Source organism: Ceratotherium simum, chromosome 10, assembly GCF_057802395.1.
Source record: "Ceratotherium simum simum isolate JZ-2026a chromosome 10, ASM5780239v1, whole genome shotgun sequence".
Classification (NCBI taxonomy): Eukaryota; Metazoa; Chordata; class Mammalia; order Perissodactyla; family Rhinocerotidae; genus Ceratotherium; species Ceratotherium simum.
Genome location: NC_141909.1, coordinates 68,048,699 through 68,071,055, shown reverse-complemented (window position 1 = coordinate 68,071,055; position 22,357 = coordinate 68,048,699).

Sequence of the window (22,357 nt, the reverse complement as noted above, 5' to 3'; positions counted from 1 at the left end):
GACTTTTTCCTTCCTGTCTCTTTACTCTTCACATAGCTTTCCATAAATTGGCAAAGGAAGGAACTCCAAGCTTAGACAGATTAGTGAAGAGATATAAATAAGCACTATCTGTTCTAGCTTCCCTCTAGGACCCTAGGGAGGAACGGCAGTGGGTTGAGGACTAATGTGGTCAGGAAACTCTGAGAAGTAACCTACATTTAATTCTAATCCAGGGATTTGATGCTCATTTTGTAAAGGAATACCATTATGTCAATGTTCAATTTCTATTTAGTCACCCATCAAGCATATACATCAGCCTTAGAAGATTCTCTGAGAGTAGAAAAAGCAAATTTCAGCATAGGGTGAGACTTCACAATAATTAAGCTAACCCCTCGTGTTTGTCCCTTGGGAGATAGCCCTGCTAAGCTCTGCTCTAGCTCAAATTATTAAATTATTCATGAGCCTACAGTTCACTTCACTACACATTCATATATGTGGCTCCTTTCATAGTATATGCGATGGGGAAAATTGGAACAAACAAGAAACAATCAACCAAACACTTGTTTTAACTTTCTTTTACAGATCGGAAGGAAAATTAAGAGTAGACTTGGCCTTGAAGGAGGACGGTGCTTATTGGGGATTGCATATAAATTTTGTTAATCTCAACATTAGTGGCCCTGGACCAGTAGCCCCTGGAGGCACGTGAGCCTTATGTGTTGTATGTGCCTCTGTCTCAGGGCCTGCCCCAGGGCTTAGCCCAGATGGCTCTGTGGAGACAAGACAGACAGGAAATGTGTTTTCTAGATTCCTTTACATAGAAAAGATTACAGGTAGGTTTTGGTAAAATGAGAGTAGATGAAATTAACTCTAAATTTTATGTTTCAATCTCTAATGAAATTATGAATAAATATAAAAATACAGCCATATTTTACATATTTTGTGAAAACTTTTTTAAAAATAACCACAAGCTCTTAAAAGGTTTTAGCGTTGCCTTTTTTTTTTTTTTTTTCTTCTGCAGATAAGTATTTCCAAGGTGTCTCCATTTCTGGTTCCATTGAAGAAATCAACATTTCCCTAAGTGTTTTGTGATTTATTGTACAAGTTTCACAAAGGGGATATAGGATCTATATCAATACTGAATTCTCTGTTTTTATGTTATGTAATCAGCAATTTGTAGTCTCACATTCTAACTTATGACTGGGTATGCTTCTGCTCACTGCACATTTATGCTCACCTTTCCAACTATCCTTTTGCACTTGGCAATGTAACAGACATGCTGTATACTCGCCATAAAATTGCTCCGGTGGGAGGGGTAATTCTGGCTAAGACTTTAGTGGCAGAAGTGCAGTGTTTGTCCCTTTCAGGCCCTAAAGATTTGAGGGACTTGGCCAGGGAAGCTTCCTCTAATTCTCTGGCTGTTTACATTGGCTGGCCACCTCCCTGTGAAACGTGTCTCTCCAACTGTGGCAGTTTGGACCCTGACAAAATTACATTTTCTTTCCCTAGTAATATTCTTGTTTTAGAATGTTTTCCTTCAGCTAGAAGGGACCTTGTAGAAGTAGGTTGTTCGTTATGAATGATTTTGCAAAGGAGGCTTTTGCAAATTTTGAATCCAAAATTTAGCCTGGAGTTTTGGTTACAAAACCACATAACAGGACATAAAGGTCTGAACACAACTCTTCTGCTCTTTGCTGCCAGTGATTTGCACATACCCCATTCCCACTCCTCCCGACACATGCAACCATTGATTGCAAAGAACTGGTCCTCACCTTTGACTTCCTTTTCCTATTACGTTTCTGTGTCCCTGAAATACTTGATAGTCATGTACTGCTTAATGACAGAGATACGTTCTGAGAAATGCGTTGTTAGGCGATTTCGTTGTTGTGTGAACATCACAGAGTATACTTACACCATCGTATATGCAACTGTTATTGACTGAAATGGTGTTATGCGGTGCGTGACTGTATTAAAAATAGAAATGTAACTGTCACCTGTGTACCTCCCACCCAGTTTAGGAGAGAATAGCAGCCTTTGGTGTGTCCTTCCTTTATCCTATTCTTTTTCTTCCCTCAATTTGGTGTTATTCTTGCATAGTTTTTATATTTCATAAGAATGTGTCCATAAACAATAATGGTTATTTTTAAAATTTAATAGTTATTGACTATCTTCATATCCTTCAGTGATATGTGTTATAGGCAACGTTGTATTTTGAGATTATCTGTGTTAAGTTGAAGCCTAGTTATTTACACTATTGTATAGTTGTATATGAATTACCGTGATTTATGTGTTGTCTCGATTTTTCCACACCTTTCTCCCTGCCCCACCCCTACCTACCACTTGCGCGCCAGTAAAGGAAATTGGTCTGGATAGGGCTGTGGGTGTGGAAGTGCCACATCCTTCTGCCTCTCTAGGCTCTCTGGCCTGTGGCTTCAGACAGATTCAGGCCTTTCTGAGGAACTCATAGATGGCCAGGAATCGCGGGCCCCTTGTTGAAGTGGGACAGTATTTGCCTACCTGTTATCAGGAGCTAAAGCCCAAGAAAGAGGCTGAACATACCCAAACTGTCCTGTTGTTTCTGTTGTCCCAGTAGGCCTTCACCACCAGAGAGTTAAAACATCTAGACCTGTTTTACCCCTAAAACTTTGAAATTGAAGCCCATACTCACCAGCTGAGACTGCCCTTGCCTGTGCTACTGTCAGGCTTCCTGTTCCATGTGTCCAGATTGGGGGGATGGGACGGACTCCTCAGGGCTCATGGCTGTGACCCCATTTAGCATCCTGGCTCCAGGGCAAGGCCCAGCATGCAAAACCCGAGGTCCCCTGTTATGGTTTTTTGCTTCAGGGAAGACTTCTCTTCAGTCTCGCAGGATGTATATGAGTTTTCGTTAAGCAGAAAGTTCTTTATTGCTAATATATTTTTCATTAGTGATTGCTGGACTTGATGGTGTTCTTAAAAAATGGAATGGTCAATGCTCAGTTAGCCAGAGTAATAATAATGGGGGAGGCATGAGTGGAAAAACATGAGGGAAAGGGGATATGAGAAGGAGATGGTGGTAATGCAGATCAGGAAATGAGTCAAAGTAGGTATGTGGATGGAATGTCCTTCATGAAGATGAAGTTTTCTGAGGCAGGTAAGTTGGCTGACTTGAGCTCATGGTCCTGCTCCCCTTCCACAGTAGGCATTCACCCAGGCCTGCACGTGCTCGCTTCTCCTTAGTTGTCTCCTTCCCTTCACTCTGGATTTCTGCTGAGTGTCTCAGTGTATTTCCTTACATCAGTCAAGATACTATTATTTGCATCAATTTATTTCTACCTACAAACTCAATTGACTAGATGACTGGTGAAGGAGAGGGTTGTCCCACGTTGCAATAAACACACAGTGGATTGTTTGCTGGTTGTTATGTAATTTTAGCCACACACTGCAAATACACGAATATTCTCAACTGATTCGTAGTCATATTAACTTTTTATCCTAAGTGCCCTCCCATCTCCCCCAGGTTTCACCTTCACATTGGTTGCTCTTTCCCTGCGTCACCTAGAGTTACCGTAGGAGCAGGTGCTTGTATCCATTGCTGACATCCCATCTTTATATCAGTGTATGGGCTACCACATTCAGAGACAAAACCAACTTTTTCCCCCTGGTTGGTAAGCAAAGGGAGAAAGAGAATACCGAAGGCCACAGTCCCAGCAGGGAATCTGCCATTGGGTGGCAGTTGTTATTTATACACACACCTGTCCCTATGCCAAATGGAATTCCTATTAATTTCATGGAAGTTGCACAGTGCATAAAGACTGAGAAGGCAGCCGAGCCTGACTCAGCTCATGGAGGCAGTAGGTCAGGACATGTTTGTCATCACATTCAAATCCCACAGTGGAAGCCTGGATTCTGCAGCTACCAGCTGCAGGGATGGTGCTTATCTCATGTGCTGCCTTGTTTCTGTGTACAGCTGATGCTTGAGTTCAGACTCAAGAAGAAAAGGAATTATCAGGGTGCCTGCCCTGCTGCCCCAGCCTCAAACTGAATTGGAGATGAGAGGTCAGGTAAATGCCTGGATCAGGTCCTGAGGGGAGGGAATGGGGTTGACTTAGCTCATCTGACTAAGCTCAACCCTGCTGGAAAGGATTGTCTTGGTTTAGTCTACGGTGAAAGAGAATTACATCCAGATATCAACTTGTGGAGTTGAGTATCTCAATCTTCAGAGGACTGGTTTCAAAACTGGTGTCAACCAAAATGTGCTTTCTGCAATTTTGGTGACTCTCAGAAGCTCATTATTTATGGAAATTGAGAGGCAAATACACACGGTGAAAGGCCAGTACTGCCTTTCTCTTTTCACCCTGGAATTTATCCTTAACAAAGACCCTTAGACAGGAGACCAGGGTCCTAATTCCAACTTGGCTATTAGCTGAGTGATGCTGATTGTATTTGGTAAGCTAATTGCTTTAACCACCCCTAAATCTCTGTGGTTCATCACATTAAAGATTTATCCCTCATGTCACTCTCCAATGTGTATCAGGAAAAGGGAGCTTTTGTTTCCACGTGACCATCCTTCCCTAGGAGTCCCCCACTGAATTCTTGTTTTTAGCAGATGAGGAAAGAGAAGGAACATGGAGACAGCACACCCATTCTTACTGCATGGAGCTGGGAAATGTAAGTTAGCTATAAATTCTGGGAGGAGCGGAGAACTCAGTATGGATAAATATTATATCATTGCCAGTGGGCATCTTGCTTAGTGTCCTGAACTTCAATCTCCTCATGAATGATGAATTTGACTGGATCAGTATTTGTCCATTTTGAGTTACTTATCCATTTTCGCTATGTCTGCCATGTCTAGATATCTCCTTTAAAATGACTGTTTTGTGTGCCGATCTCAGCCTAGGGATAACCAGTGTTGTGGTTGGACTGCCCCTTGTGATTCTAGTTATGACTGCAAGTCGCCCTCAGCAATAACCATGACACTTTGAAAGAGACAAGGTTTATTACAGGTCCCGGAAATTACATGGCACACCTGGGGCCACACAAGGAGGTCATGGGTACAGAGAGAGAGAGCACTAGGGCCCGGGATTCTGTTTTTAATAGGGTTGAGGGTGGGGACTTAGGGTTTTGCGAACTCACTATTGGTGAATTTAAAACTTAAGGGCAGGAATTTAAAGCTCAGGAAGACAAAAAAACAAGCAGCCTGAATGTCAGTTATTGAAATTAACCAAGATAACTAAAATAACGGAGCCCTAGGGTGGGGGCCGTGTGGCTGGCAGTGTGTTTATCAGAGAGAGCCATCTTTGAAGTGGATGCCTCCACATTCAAAGCTTAAGTCAGGCACTTGCATTACAAAAAAGAAAAACCAACCCTCAGGTCTTACACTACAATGGCTTACTTTTTAAACCTATCCTCTTCTGAGAAGTAATAGTCCTGAAATAATGAATAAGACATGCTAGTTACATATTTTCAAATACACATTAAAATATATAACTACTGAATATGAGCCACTTAAAATTCTGTGCCCCTTCAGGTATGTGTGTCACCTCTTGGGAAACACCAGATTCAATGATCTGAGATTCTGTCCAGTTCTGTGGAAAATTTGTAATGCTTCAAAAAGTAAATGCCGACAACAATTCACGTTATTATGTGTCTTAAACTTGAGGGTGCTAGGGCAGGAAGTTTGAAGTTTGGTCATGGACTGCATTCTCTATTGAGATGGGCTCTATCTTAGGAGAATTAAGGACCACAGGAAGGGGTGATATGGATTTAGGCCTTTAAAATAATGGGATAGCATCTCATTTCAGCCTTATTTCTCCTCCCATTCCCTCCCCCTCAAGTGCTAAAAGCAAGAGCCAGGGCAGGGGGAAGACCGACATATCTGTTCGGAACGGACAATTTGATGTGGCAGTTCTGACACTCGGGGCAAGAGAAGGGCTGGGAAAGGTGCCTAAAGTTGAGATGATATGTCAAATTAGAATTTCTCATAGAAATAAAACTTAATAGGGGTTATTTTCCTGATGCCTGAATCCATCTCTGTCCTCATGCTCCTGCTGTCGCTGCCTTAGCTTAGCCCCCTGTCATTTCTCATGTGCATCAATCACTGTAGCAACCTCCTAATGGCTCTTCAGGTTTCTTTTCCGTGTTTCCAGAGTTTTCTGAAATGAAATTGATGATATCTCTTTCCTAATTCTTCAGTGCCTCATCACCAGTGGGATAAAATAGGGGGCATGCAGGCCCCTCATTAGCCAAACCCTGCCCACCCTAACTAACAGCTTCTGTGCTTTAGTTAACCCTGCCAAGTTACTCATAGTTCCCTGAATGGGCTTTGTTCTCCCTTTGCTTATTCCCTCCCATGTACTGGTCTCTCTTTGAAAAACATCTCCTACTTCTCTATACCACTTGGCTACCTCTGAGATGATTCTTCAGAACTAGTCTTTGGCTTCTTCTCCCCATCAGCCTCAGGGCAAGTGTCCGTCACCGCAACTGGGGGCCACCTGTCTGTCGCCCCTCCTAGAGTACACATTTCTTCCCTGTGCTCCTAGCATCTGGCCTCATGCTAGACATTCAATCATATTTTGCTGAATGAATGAATGGATTATATTTTTTATAGACAATCACTAGCCCTCAGTTTAATCAATTATAAAGTGATATCGTTGGGAAGTAGAAAGCTTTTCAAAATACATTTGGATAAAATGAGGTTAAAGGAGAACTCAGAATTGAAAGTGATGATATCAACGTATTGTACAAAGTTCCTTCTCTTCGGAATTCTTACATTTATTGTAACAGAAGAAACTAAAAGATAAAGGAAAACTTTCATTAGGGTCTTGAAACAAAAGGCATTTTTCAGATGAGAATTGGGAATACAATGGCTTTTTGAGGAACAGATCCAGGCCTTTACATATTTCCACATCTGCCTTAAAGGGAAGATTCTTGCCTTCAAAAGAGAAGTCTTCCTGAGCTGCCATTTAATGAGCAACAACAGCTTTATTTTGAAATACATAAATAAAAGCCCTTTTAACTGAATGATTTGTCCTTTGATCTCTAAAAAATAAAAAACCACTTTATGATGACATAAAGGCCAAAAGCTTTGGCTTTGTGGCAGAACAGATAGGGGGATGCCTTCTTCCAGGCCCACCTGAAACAGAATGACTAATGCAAGATTATTTGTGCTTCTGGAGCAGTTAAGTGGCAAAGGCCAAAGCAACCAGAATGAGCTCACCTTAGGGAGCAAGGGTGGTGAGGACAGTGATTTGGGGGGCGCGGAGTGGGGTGGGCAGGAAACAGGTAAAGAGAAAGGGACTTGAAGTTGTAGGGAAGACTGTTCTAGGGCTCATTCAGCATGGAAGATACTCCTTTCTTGCCTAAATTCAGGGAGATGGAGAAAGACCTTCTCACCGTAACAGCATAGAGCTAAGCTTTTCGGGTTTTGAAAGAAGCTTTACAGAATTCACATCTCCCTATGGACCTGAGTTGTATGGATTGTTATGTTAGTTTAGGCCAGGCTATGCTGAAATAACAAATAAGGCCCAAATTCCAGTGGCTTAAAACAAGTTGGCCAGCTTGCCTGTGCATTTTCTTTAAACAGTGATTCAGGGCCCCAGGCTTCTTCCATCTTTCCACTCGGCCAACTTGGAGGCCTTTGTTTTCAGGTATATCAATGAATAAGAGAACATGGAGAAAACACAGACTGGAACTGCACATATTTCTGCTTACATAGAGGCTGAGGAAAAGTAGCTTAACTTTCTGCCCAGAAAAAAGAAATTGTCAGATAAACACATATCGTGGGCTGTAACAGTTAACCTCTCTCTGTAGATTCTCTGCTGAATCTGAGAGTTAGGAATTAGGAACAGAAATAGCCAGGGCAGTAAACCTGTGTTTTCTGAACCACAGTTAATGCAAAAGGGTGATTCTTCAAGCATTGAACAATTGCTCACAGGGATGGTAGGCAAGAACAATAAAAGACTTAGAACAAGAAAGGAGTCACTGCCCTGGTACAGTGTTTCCCAGGCAGTGTTCTCGGGGACCCTAGTGCTCCTTGAGATGCTGAGAAGTGCTCTCTTGGGGAGAGGGGGAGCTTGTGTATGTAAGTAGTGGGGAGGCATTTGTGGTCAAATAAGCCTCGGTTAAACAGTTTAAGTGATTTCTCTATTATTGGAATTCTCACAGCTTTTAGCTGGCTAGCAAGCTGTGGTGGCCATGATAATGCACCCGTCAGATCTTCTGCTGAGGGGAACAGAATTGACCCAGGGCCCAGCTGTTGTGCTCTGAATTCCCTTGCTGTGTTTGCATGGAGGAGGCCAGGCTTCCGTCTGGACGTTCCTAATAACTGGGCGTAGCAGGGATACTAATGGAGGACCATTCCAAAGAGATGTGGGATTTTTCTGACTGTGACTTTCGTTCGAGGACCTCTAGACACTCTTCTGAATACTTTCTTAGCACTGTACCCTCCTTTCTCCCTTCTCCCTTCTCCCCTCCACTGGGGTCACACTTGCATGTGGTCTGAAGGCTCTCCCTGCCTCTTCCAGCTCCCTCCTTTTTATCTCATGGGCGATTTCCCCAACAAATCCCTTGCACATCTATTCCTGTCTTGGTGTCTGCTTTTGGGAGGCCCCAAACTAACACAGAAGACTTGTGAACCCCAAGAGGTGGGGAATAAACACTGTTTCCCAAATGTACTTGACCAGAGAAAACGTTCTTTATACGAGCCTGTTAATGTGTAAAAGAACACTAATGTTTCAAGGAACACAGATTGGAAATGCTGCTCTAGGGAAAAGGGATTAATTAATAATTACCTAGACTGATCTACACTTTAACTTCTATGTTATTTATAATGTGATTTGTTCAGCTATGTTTAAATTATCTGTTAGTAAATTTTGTGTAATTCTTTCATAGTCTTATCCAATTATTTCAGTGTTCTGAGTTAAAAGAATCCTTCAGATGTTATTAAGGAAGATTCCTAACTGCTTAGACTTAATTGACAATATAGTTATTGCCCTGGTGCCCAGGGCTGGGAACCCAGGGGAGCAACAGCTTCCTTCCTTGTGTCCCCTGGGGGTAATCTGTTGAATGCTCTTAATGCAAATCACCAAGTTAGTGTATGTTAAATATCGATACAGGAGGGATTTCTGGAATACTTAGAAATGTCAAATACGTTATTAGGCACTTAGTGATTTTATTATATTATCACATTCAGGAGAAACTAAAGTTTTGGTTCCTAACATCTGACGGTATGGAATGCTAAAAATTATCAATCCATGGCACTGGCTTTACAAAAGGAATTAAGCCCCCAAGGTACATATAAATATTGCATACAGGAGAATCTTTCAGGTGTTGTTTTGAAAATTATTCAAAGATTCTTAAAATTATCTGAAAAGCAGGACCCTGAAGAAATATTTGTAGACTCACGTTTATAACAGCATTATTCACAATGGCCAAGAGGTGGAAGCCGTCCAAGTGTCCACTGATGGATGAATGGACAAACAAATGTGGTGCATACACACAATGGAATATTATTCAGCCTTAAAAAGGAAGCAAATTCTGACACATGCTACAATCTGTACTAACCTTGAGGACATTATACTAAGTGAAATAATCCAGTCACAAGAAGATAAATACTATACGATTCCAATTCTATGGGGTATCTGCAGTAACTGATTTCATAAAAATAGACAGTAGGATGGGAGTTGCCAGGGGCTACAGGAAGGGGAAATGGGGAGTTATTTTTTAATGGGTATAGAGTTTCTGTTTTGTAAGATGAGAAGGTTCTAGAGATTGGTTGCTCAACAATGTGATTATACTTAATACTACTGAACTGCATACTTAAAAATAGTTGATGGTAGATTTTGTCGTGTGTATTTTTCCACAATTTAAAAAATGTAATCTCAGAAGGTTCACACTGGTACTTTTAAGCAATAAAATAAGATTAGTCCATTCTGTGGCAAAATACAAGCTCCTTAAGAGCAGAAATACTATTTTATTTATTTTTGCAGCCCCTACAGCTTTGCTGCTCAAAGTGTGGTCCATGGGTCAGCAACATCAGCATCATCTGGGAGCTTGTTAGAAATGTACAACCTCGGGCCTCACCCCAGATTTACTGAACCTAAACCTGCAGTTTAACAAGGCACCAGGTGATTCACCTGCACATTAAAGTTTGAGAAGCACGCCCCAAGGCACCTAACTCAGAAATGTAAGAGCTTAATAAAGTTTGACTCGTCTGCAGACTAGACTCTTTAAGAATTGATAACTGCATTCAACTTCTTCGCTGTAAAGGTTGCTGTGAACTCTAGACCTCACCGTTACACGTCTGCTAGAAACAAGCAGTGAGCCAAGCTTTACATAAATTTAAAGTGGGATTCTTAAAAAGTAACGTTCTATTTGATTCTCCATCATGCATTTGGAACAAACACTGAACTTGGAAAGGAGCCATCTCTGCTACCCTCCCATTTTCTTTTGACTACTTAATGACCTCTATGTGGCAGTATAACTCTGAGAAATGCGCAGAAAAGTCAGCATTTAATCTCTAGTTACCATTTCTCTGCTCAGAGATGTCTGTCCCACAACCAGGGAAGGGGAGGAGACCATGAGTGAGGCCTCTGCTTACAGTTGGGAGGCTCTAACAAACTTTTCTCTCCTCCTTCCCTTCCCCTCTCTCATGAACTCAAGAGGTCAAGCAAGCTAGATCTGGCCATATCACAGTAATATATACTCAACTGCTCCTCTACTTCAACCTAGGATGCTTAATTAGAAAGGAACTCCAGAAACTGTAGAAAGATCCAGTTCAGCATCCAGGAGCACTAAGCTCCTTCTCCTAGAGCAGCACCTGGGCTTGGGTCTGAGGGAGTTGGTGGATGAACAGGCCTCAAATGCAATCCTCTAGCAAGTCTTCTCCTTGAGCAATACCCTCATGGTGTTTCCTGAGACTAATATGAGTTCCAGGGATCACAATGTTGAAAGTGGAGCAGTATTGAGAATGGAGGACCTAGGCAAGAAAGGTTTGTATCCATGGGTATGTGTCCCATGGTTGGAGAAGTCAACAACTAGTACATCCTCTGTGTGTTAAACACACTACACTATCAGCAGAGCTTTTGTAGCTCTGGGCTGAGGAGAATAGTCATTGCATGTGCTGATGGGGTGACTGTGCATGGTAATTCAATGTCACAATGGCTGGAAAAAGAATCAGTATCTTGTATTTTTCTTGGATATACACTGCTCAAAGCGCTTTCAACTACATTATCTCATTTGATCCTCACAAGATTTTGTGAGGTTAAACAGGACAGATATTATTAGCCCTATTTTACAGAAAACTAACCCAATTCTTGGCAAGTTGAGAGTTTGCAGTGGTAGTTGATGACAATGGCTCAAATCCACTCACTTTACTCATTCTTTTACTATCAGCAAGTAACAATGTCTCTGGGACACAGTTTCCTCATATGTAAATGGGAATGAAAATCATTGGATCTGGCCCACCAGGTGGATGACATATGTGAAGACTCGAGCATAGTGCCTGTCTGCATACGGTAAGAGGTGATACCTGTTAGCTACTATGATTACTGCCAGAGACCACACAGCTAATGAGTAGCAGACCTAGGACTCAAATCATCCTCTTCTGGTTCTAAGTCCAGCGGTCTTTTCATTATTCTTCAGTGTGAGTGATTTTAGGCATCATCTCCTTCAGGAGACGTTTTCTGATCCCATCCCTTTCCTGGCCGCTGCCTCACCTCTCTTTCCTAGCTGCATTCTCACAGCACTAGCTCACCACACTGTGTATCAATCCACTAGACTCTAAGCTCCCTCAGGGCTGGGACTATGCCCTATTCATCTTGGTATCCCCAGAGCTAGATCATTCCCAGCACATAGTAAGCACAATAAATGTTTGTTAAACTGAACTCCAGTATGGTTTACTGATAGGAATTTGATAGGAAGCAGTCTCCCATTCAATCATTGCAGCCGAGACCACACTGTATCCCTCTCCCTGTGCGTCTCTATTCTGTTCGACCCCCTTTGGTCTTTTTTCTCTTCTCCTAGAGGTCTATTTATTATCTATGCCTATAATTCTCCAATTCTCATGCAGAGTTTGAATAAAATCATAGTTTAGTTCCAGCTGTGTAGATTTCTACAGCCCAATATGCAGCTCCTGCCTGCTGCTGAGAAAACACACAGATGTGATTTATAATCAGATTTCAGGGGAATGTGGCATGTTGTCAAGGTTTCATTTCTGGCCAAACAGGAAGGAGGAACTAAAAATGGGGCTGCCAGAACGAGACGAAAATGTCAGGTGCTTGAAAGGAAGCGCGAAACTCAGACTCTAAACAACTGAATGATGCCACAAAGGTCTTTTGTTGTTTTTGCTTTATCTGTCTAATTCAGGAAAGCTGAATTATACTTGAGCAAAACAAGTTCATTGCAGACAATACGTATATGAATGCATATCCACAAATATACAGAGATATACACACATATGTGGATATACATGTACATATGACTTTATTTTCTGGAATTAGAAATTTTCATCCTATCTAGCAAAGCCTTGATATACAAACGCATCTTCTCATTTAATCAGTGTTATTAATATAAATAAATTATTCAAAATTCTTACTATTATATAGTAAAGTTCATAATCATAACCCATTGTTAAGCATTGGCTACTGCTATGGTATACAACACATTGAATGATGTAACCATTAGCCATTTACTAAATGGATCTCCATTCTAATAAATTAAACAGTTTTAAGGAGGAATTGCATAAGCTTTGGGGAGCATTTTGGAGCAACAATTCATTAGCTAAATACAAGCAATCTGTCTTTTTCTTCCATAGTAGAAATCTGGTTGCTTTGGACAATATATTGAAAAAATTGTTTTTACTATTTTTGTAAGTCATCCATGAGAAAGAAAAGACAATGATTGCTTAATTTGAAATTTCCAAAAGGATGGAATATAATATTCAGAGCTACTTTAATATGTGAAATACGAATAAGGGCTTTCTGGGTTGGTACAAACAACTTTTAAGTTCTTCTATCCTTATGAGAATAACAACCTTGCATAATTTAAAACATTACACTCTCTGTATTTCCTTTGTTTGAGCAAATATAAGCAGATTTGACTTCACACGGTTTTGGCAAGAGCATAGTTAGCTGATGAAAGGCGGACTGTTACGTGTTAGTCAATGACAGCCCAGGCTAACCGTGAGATCCTCAGCGTAGTTTTAAAATCAATTGGTAATGCAGTCCCATGGTGAAGTCGAGCGATAATTCTCTCAGACACCTAATGTTTAAAAAAATGTCACGCTATTAATTTTGATTATGGTTGTAATTTAAACTGGTTCTCCAATTTTACAACGATTACATAAAAGCATTGATTTGATGCCTAAAACACATTTGCTCAGGAAGCACATTCGGGTGAAACGAGCAGTTTTTAAATGAGCAGCATATATTTCCTTTACTTTAGAAAATAACTAGATAATATATTCTTCTCTTATGAATTCTGCCAATGCAAAGATTTTATGCATTCATCTTTACATTAATATATTATCACCCAATTTCTGATGCTGGATTAGCTGCGCTATAAGGAAAAAATAAGTAGTTCATTTTCTGTGAGTGACCCCAATAACCTCAGCCTCAGAGAAGAAATGCTGAAAGCACTAACACCAAGTTCTGCATCAGGCCTTGAACGTGCCCTTCGTTCACTGTATGGTTATAGAAACACGCGGTTAGAGCAACGAGTGCTCGGAATCCTTCCCGTTGTCTTTTACTAACGTTTGCCCAGAGGCTGGATTTAATTTGAGTGAGGGCTCCCGGGGTCTCAGTTTATGTAACTTGGTTTGAGGCAAAGAAAGAAGGATGAAGCATTTCAGCAGGCAGGTTCAGGGGAAGATGTCCAAGTTTCTATGTCATCTCGGGGACTATCAAAAGAGTTCTATGTTTCAGGGGTCCTGGAAGGCAGGATTCCAGGCCAGTTTGGAGAAAGAAGAACATGGACAGAAAAAAAGAAAGAATTCCAAAAGAAAATAATCCAAGCCAAAATTCTGATGGGAAGTCAAGGGTACAGTTCAGGAATTCTGTTTAAAGTATGAATAAGAGAGTGTTTTTAAGCCTTTTCTTAAGATAAAGACTCTCAGAGGAGCCCTGATGGAATTTTCATTTTAGACTTATCCTGTCCCTGGGCTCCTGAGTTGTTGTCATTGAAGAATACTAGAATGATATTGCTGCAGAAGAGATGGTCACCAACTCACTGAATCTACTGGGATTTTCCCATTTCCTATGGGAAGTAAGATCAGGAAGAGGTGAGGAAAGGAACTTAGCCAGTGATGTGCTGCTAAATGTTTAACAACCGGATCTCTGGGAAAAAAAATGTGACTATGTATATATATATGTACATAAGTTTCTTACACATTGTGCTGGTGTAAACTACACATAGCACACATTCATAAATAATAATAAAATATATAATACTCTTTATAAATTCCATATAGCTAATTGGTTCTTACAGAATGCTTTTGTTGATTTTTGCCAAACTCTTGTATCCACAGCCAATCTATAATTGCAATTGAGAAATGAATATAGTTCTTATTTGAATGTTAGTGGATATTTTTATTTAAGTCAATGAGTAAGACTAAGTTAAACAACAAAGATGTGTGTTGGAACTCGCTTATTTATCAATGACTTTGAATACTGGAAAAATACTGGAAGAATATTTCCTCAATTTCTTATACTACAGTATTCACAATGTAATGACCAAACACACAAACATTTAGAAAGTTTGATCTGTGTTATTTACATTTTCTCTACCACCTTCTTAAGTCCAAACTAGGAATTGGCTAACTTTCTTTGCTAAGAGCCAGATAGTAACCATTTTAGTCTTTGCAGGCCACATGATCTCTATTTCAACATCTCTTTCTGTACAATTCCGCCATTATCGTCTGAAAGCAGCCATAGACAGCACATAAACAAATAGTGTGACTGTATTCCCATAAAACTTTATGTCCACTGAAATTTGAATTTAATATAATTTTCACATGTCATGAAATGTTTATTCTTCTTTTAATTTTTTTCTACAACTAAAAATATAAAAGCCATTTTTAGCTCATGAGCCATACAAAAACAGGTACTGGGCTATATTTGGTCTATGAGCTGTAGTTTGCTATTCCCTCATCTAGATGATCAACAAGACAATAAATCAAGCCTTGATTTGTAGCATTTGCCCATTTCTGTGGTATAAATACTCCCACGATGGCCAATTTCAAGCTACCAATGTGACATCATTGAATGTTGGGAAGAAATGAGTATGGTATACATACACCATTATATAGTATTTTCACCCAATAGATACAATAGATAAGAATAACCCCAAGAGCATAGATAATAGTAAAATAAAGTAAAATAATTAGAAATTATGAGTGTTCATTACCTTATTTTTAATATTTTTATAAGCTTATATAATTTCATTTTTAATAATGGCTGTGTTCAACAACCAATTAACAAAAATTTAAAAAATTTAACAATTGGCCCCTACCAGTTGATACAAGCTGGCTCCACCAAGCCACTAATCTTAGTACTTATTCTAGAGCGTCTTGCATTTGTTGACTCAGATTTCCACACCAACACTGCCTCTTCCATCTAAGAAGATTTTGCTGATTCTGAATTCCACATGGAAATGAGATGATGAAGGAGACCTTTATTGCCACAGGAACAAGTAGGTCTTAACTTATTCCCCAAATGCAAAAATTGTTGTTAATTATACTAGTAATAATAACTAGCATTTCTTAAGTATTTACCCTGGACCAGGCACTGTTCTCAACTTTTACCTGTACCAATTCATTTGACTGTCACTCAACCCCAAGAGGGAGTTTCCATCATCATCATTTTACATTTGAGGATACTGAGACACAGAGATGTGAGGCTGCTTGCCTAAAGTTGCAGAGATGGAGAGTAAAGACTTCCAACTTCCCTAAACACTAGTTCATTTTCTCTCTAAGTGTGTACTTGGGGAGAAGAAGTATCTATACTTTATTATTTATTATTTATACTTTATTATTATTTATTTCTCCAATAAAAAGTTGTCAATAAAATTCAGTATGTCCCAAACCGGGCCATGTTCTTCCCTCCCAAATCTCCTTTTCCTCTATTTTCTTTTTCATTTATATTCTGTTGTTAATGGCACCAATACTACACTAGACACGCTGGCATCTTGGATTTTTTCCTCTTCTTCATGCCACGCAGTTGCCTATCCTGTTAATTCAACCTCAAATAGTACTTCTTGTGCCTTTGTCTCCTTTTTATTTTTGTTCTCCTTCTAATTTATTGCTTCAGTACCTCTCACTCAGGTGGTTACAGAAGTTTCCTCACCATCTCGCAGTATTTCTTCCAAATTACATATAGCATTGATAGATTAAACTTCTGAAGATGGCATCAGTCCCCTGTTCATAAGCTGGGATGACTGCCCACTACCTACCCCTCAAACCTTTCCTCTTACTCCTCTTCCCTCACTTTAAGCTCCAAGCTTACAGAACTTTTCTCCATTTTTCAAAATCAGCAGACATTTGGTCCTGTCCAGAATGTCCATAAGACATTTGGTCCATGCCAAAAGGTCCTGGAAATTTGTTCCTGTCTAAAATGTTCATGAGCATATTTGGTCCATGCTAAATGGTTTTGGATTAAATAAAATGTTAAAATATAATTATAAATAAAAAGAAAATATTTAAATAAATATTAAATAAAATACTTAAGTAAAATATTTAAATTATCATCTATTTTTACTTTTTAAATTATGACTACTTGAAAGTTTAAAATTACATATGTGGCTTGCATTATATTTCTTTTTTTTTTTTTTTTTTAAATTTTTTGTTTATTGCAGTAACATTGGTTTATAACATTGTAAAAATTTCAGGTGTACATCATTGTACTTCTATTTCTGCATAGATTACATCATGTTCACCACCAAAATACTAATTACAACCCATCACCACACACATGTACCCAATTATCCCTTTCACCCTCCTCCCTCCCCCCTGCATTATATTTCTATTGGACCGCTCTGTTATGGAATTTACTCATGACTCCCTTGAAATGTCTCTGCCTTATAGAGTAACAGTGAGATGTCATGGATAGAGTTCTGAGAGCTTGTGCCAATTTCTTAACTTGTCTGAATCTCAGTTTCCTCAACTTTAAAGTAGAGATAATTGTGCCTTCCTTACAGGGTGGTTGTGAGTATTTAATGAGAAAATGCATTCAGCTGCCTGACGTTTTGTAGGTAATTGGTAAGTACTGGTTTCTTTGACTTCCTAAGTACAAACCTACACTGCATGCATCATTCCCACCTGTCATTGCCAGTGTGTTAATATTACTACGTTGACCAGTAGTGATTACTTTTTGAGGTGACCTCTATATTTCTTTCTATTATCTATTACTGTTGCTTTAAGTATGATAAATCTTGATAGAATATATGGGAAAATGCAATTGTTAACCTGAAAAAAGGGACAATTCAGAGCCCTTATTCTGCACACATTTTCAGGATCTGGTTCCAAATCACAGGGTAAGCAGCTTGAGGCTCACCTCCCTGGAGAAAACTGATGTCCGCATCTGCCATGTTGCACAACTTGAGGGGGTTCAATTAATATTGTACAGTATCCTGTACAACACAGTATCCTGTGTTGTATACCAGGAGTACAGTGTGAATGGTCTTTCCTGGAGCTGTGTAACAGTGCAACATTGAATCACTTGCTGCTGTTCTCATTGGTATTATGTGATTGATTGGGGGGGAGTTAGGGAGGAATCACGTTATACTTTGTTCTTCATTTTAGGCAAGACCAGGAACCTAAAGATTACAGTGCAATTATCAAAGAAGTAAAAGAATTATCAGAACAGATATTGCCATTATAATATACCAATAATAATACTAACCAAGGATTTCTGGACAAATTCTCTTCTTATCGGTAGAAGGATAGAGTTGTATTGCTCTCGTGTTCTGTGGGGTTAGCACATCCTGCATCTGCTTGTCTCCATCACAAAAGGGCTTATATAGCTAGACAAGGTAAAGTCTTCGGTATGGGAAGAGGAAGATTGTGACTGTTTATTACTCAATGTAGGACGAGTAATTTTAGATCCCAAGATAACCCAACAATAGAGTGATGATGGTATGTTAGGCTGTTGGTGTGTGAATATTATTAATCATAAAGTTAATCCTGGTATCTTGGGACTGCAGCAGAGTTCCAGGGTTTCATTTCTCAATGTCTTCATTACAGCTGTAAATCTCAAAATAAATACAACAATTAGAAGGAAGCACCAGCAGCTGGGGTAATTAAAAATTGACTACTTGCCTTCTGCTATGCAGAGTCTCAAATTAAGCCAAGTATCTGTTCTTCATTACAAAAGACTCCTTTGCAGGTAAATGTTCCACATCAGAAATGTTGCTCCTTCTACCAAAAGGAGCAATTTGTCAAGGAGGGTACTGTCCCTGGGGTCCCTGGGCATCCAAAGGGAGATGCTCAAGCTCAAATGCAAAAGATTTCACAGTACATGAAATTTTCAGGCTCCTGAGGCCCCACTAATCAGATGATTGGGCAAAAAGATAGGTTTTCTCTTCTCAGATTGAAAATGTATTTGCTATGGAAAAACAAATATTTATTGAAGACAACCATTGTCATCATTGTCATCAACTATAATAAACACTTGTTTTGTGTGTGTAACACACACATTACCCGTATTAGGGTCAAAAGAACTCTAAGACATGGATTAGGCCACAGAAGATCGAAAATCTGGACTGTAGTAGGGGAAACTAGATATGACACAAAGATAAACATGAATTTCAGTGGAAAGTATTACCTGGTAAGAGATATAGGAGTAGCCACTTTAATGGACATTGTTCTAGATTCTATGATACATTTAATAAGAAGCATAAACACTGATCGCTGTGCTTAGGGAAATCACAGTTTAATTGGGGGATAGGCTCAACATAAAACAATAAGAGAACAATAGGATACTATAAAGAGCTAACTTATGAGATGCAGAATGAAGACCTGTGAAGAATAGAAGGAAAGAGAGCAAGCAATATGGTGACAGTAGTCAGGGATGGCTGCATAGAGGGGAGGGGGTGCTTTATGAGTACTTGAAAGTCAGGGAGAATTTGGATAAGTGGAGGGGAGTGGAAGAGTCAAGGCTTCAGGTGAAAATCTCCACACTTTTTGTAAACTTTGGAAAGTTGTTCTGCAAAACACTAATTCAATGTCAGCATTCTAATGGAGGGATTGTACTATTTTGAATGGGAAATGAAGAGCAGGGCATTCTGTTTATAACTGTAGGTTCTGCTGGTGGGCATGTTCTTGTGTTTGGAAGTCATTCTTCATTTGGTTCAGCAAACATTAACTAAGGACCTGGTATGTGCTAATATTGTGCTGGGTGCTGGGCCACACAGGCAGGACAAGATACTCATCCAGGATATGGACATACGGGATAATTTCATACTCATGTGATAATTACATACAATGTGATCCATGCTCTAAAAGCGACGAAGACAGTGTTTTAGAGGAGCACAGAGGAGAAGCCCCAAAGCCAGCCTTGGGAAATCAGGAAAAGTTGAGAGAGATGTGGAGGATGAATAAGGGTTCTCCAGGCAAGGGATATGGGATTGGAGGAAGCATATCCAAGAGGCATGAGTAATTTGGGTCCAAGCCTACTTGGCCAGGTTTAAGAACCCGAAGTTGTGCTGTTTGGCTGGAGTGGAGAGGCAAGAGTTGAGGCTGATGATATACAGATGTTCTATGGGGTAAAATATTTTTAAGGTGTGATAAGGAATTTGGACTTTATCTTGAGGACAGTAGAGAGTCAGTGAATAAGTTTGAACTGGAGACCGACATGATTACATCTGTTTAGAAACCTCATCCAGGCTGCAGTGTAGAGAATGGGTTGGATGGTCTGGGTCAAAGCTGATGTTACTTACCATAGCATTTTCATATCCACACAAAATGAGAAAGGGAAATGTGTGCAATCCAGTCTCCTCTATGCATGCCTGTTGTCTGTCTCTTGACTCAAGATTACAAACTTTATCCTTAGGGCCGTGGGATTCTGACCCTCAATATCTTCAGGAAGAATTTTCTGACTTTACCTGGGTCTGCCACTGTGACAGAAAAGGCTGCTCAAATTTCTGTCTGCTCAAGTCCTAGCCTGCAACTGAAAGGAGGCCACTTGCTAACATATAACAATCATATAATTCAACACAATTACATCATGGAGGGAGAAACACCAGAGAATTATAGTAATTCAATTTAAAATCTGCTAAAAGCTTTGGTAAAGGCTTATGTGGCTGTTCAGAGAAATTGCATGAAGTAAGAAAGGCATCGCCATAGCCACAGAAGAACAGTTGGTATTTTGATAAAATTAAAATTCCTTCTCAGGAAAGGCTCTATCATCCCTGGAATAACTTTTTATGTCTTGAGGTAAAGACATGGGATATGTGTGATAAGGAATTACGCTCATGTTATATACAGCATTCAGCTTGTATTCCAGGAGCCCCCAGTTTCGTTTTCTTTTCCTTTTTCATCTCAGGCAGTATAAGAGCAAAACTGATCTAATTTCACAAGCTGCATTTCTAGTAAATTTTCAAAGTACTTAAAACATTATCTTTGAAAATGAAATAATAAAATGGGACATCTGTGAATTCTTTTTATTCGAGGATTCTGAAACAGTAAGCATCCCAGCAGCGTCCCAGGTTAATAGAATCGATGTGTGATTGCAGTTGCTCAATATGCACAATTAATTAAATGCTGATTTCAATCATCGTGCTGCCACATATAAATACTATCTGGGGAGGGTTGTTTTTTAAGATGACAAGACTAATAGTGCAAATGTTGCAACACCATTTAAAGGAGAAAGGAAGCCATTTTGGAGATTTACTAAAAATAAGATGCTTGTACTGACAAAGGAAGTTAGAAGTGCATCTTCTACCCACCAAAGCTGACCGTCCATTCTATTCTGAATAGTAGCACTCACTTCCAAACCACTCTCTCTGAGATAAAATGAGCTGCAATTGAGGAAGAATCAGAAATTGACAGATCTTCTGTTATTTGGACAATAGATGCTTTCTTCTTTCCCTTCATGCAACTGTACAAGTTTAATTGAATAAATAAGAAATTAGTGGAATAAATGAACATTAGTAAGAGGGCCTAAGCATAAGAAACAATGTTTTCATTCTGCAATAGTTAGTATGTGCTTCTAGAACTGATACACACACTTAATTTTGCCTTGTGAACAGATTGTTTTCAGTTCCTTTCAGAAATTGTATTATTGTTTTGATCCATCACTTTTAGGTTCTTATCCCAATTGCATGGAACTATTTCATCAAAAAGAAACAGGACCTTGGAAAGAGAAGATAGTGAAAGAGTTTAAGTCTGATATTCAGACACGAGAAAAAGCATTTTACTGGAGAGTATATCCTGCTGGAAAGCAATTTATTTCTGGTGTGGCAAGGATACTAAATTTCCTTATTGTTGGCACATGTAATCCATTTTTGGAATCCTTTGTAATATTAAATTTCTGATGCTTGAAGCTAAAGCAAAAACTGAACACTTTCAGGGGGACAAAAGTTGAAGTGGATAAATCACTTTGGAGAGTTTTGCAGCAATCCAGGTGAGAAATGGTGGTGGGAGAATAGGAGATGGTGAGAAATAGGCTGATTCAAGATACATTTAGGAAGACGTGGTGGAAGAAAAAGAGAGGCATCGAGGATGACTTCCAGCATCTGTTTGGGCAGCTGGATGGTGGTGGTGCTGTTTAAAGACATGGGGAAGATTTGTGATGGGAGAAAGGTTAGAGGACAGTGCAATGAAGAGTTCTGTCTTGGCCTCTCGCTCTCCCTCCCTTCCTTTCTTCCTTCCAAGCAGGGTGAGAAGGCAATTGGGCAGAGGATGGGGCCCATATGGCTGAGTATTTTAGAGGGTTGAGGGGCTGCACAAGGAGGTTGTGGAGAGGCAGCCTGGTGGGATCAGGAGATTGGCTACATGGGGGGGATGAAGCAAATGAGTTAATATGTTGAGGACACCTGGAGCCAGATTTCTCACTGTTAGAGAAGGAAGGTACAAATGTGGAAAGGGGGAACGCTAGAATGGACCCAGTGGTATTGGAGTGGAATTGGATGTATCTGTGTGAACTCATGGTGTGTATGTGTATGTGTGTGTGTGTACACGTACACATAGATACACACATCATATGCGTGTGTTTGTATATATGTACATGTATTTCCCAGCTCTGTCCAACATCCATACTGAAAAAATACAAGGTAAAAGCCACTCATTTCCCCGTGTAAAGCCATACCGTGTAGTAACTGGAATCCTGTTCAGAGCAGTGGCTGGAATTAAATAGTACAACCATTTACAAAGAAAGAACCTAGTAGCAGTGATGCCCTGTAGCAATGAACA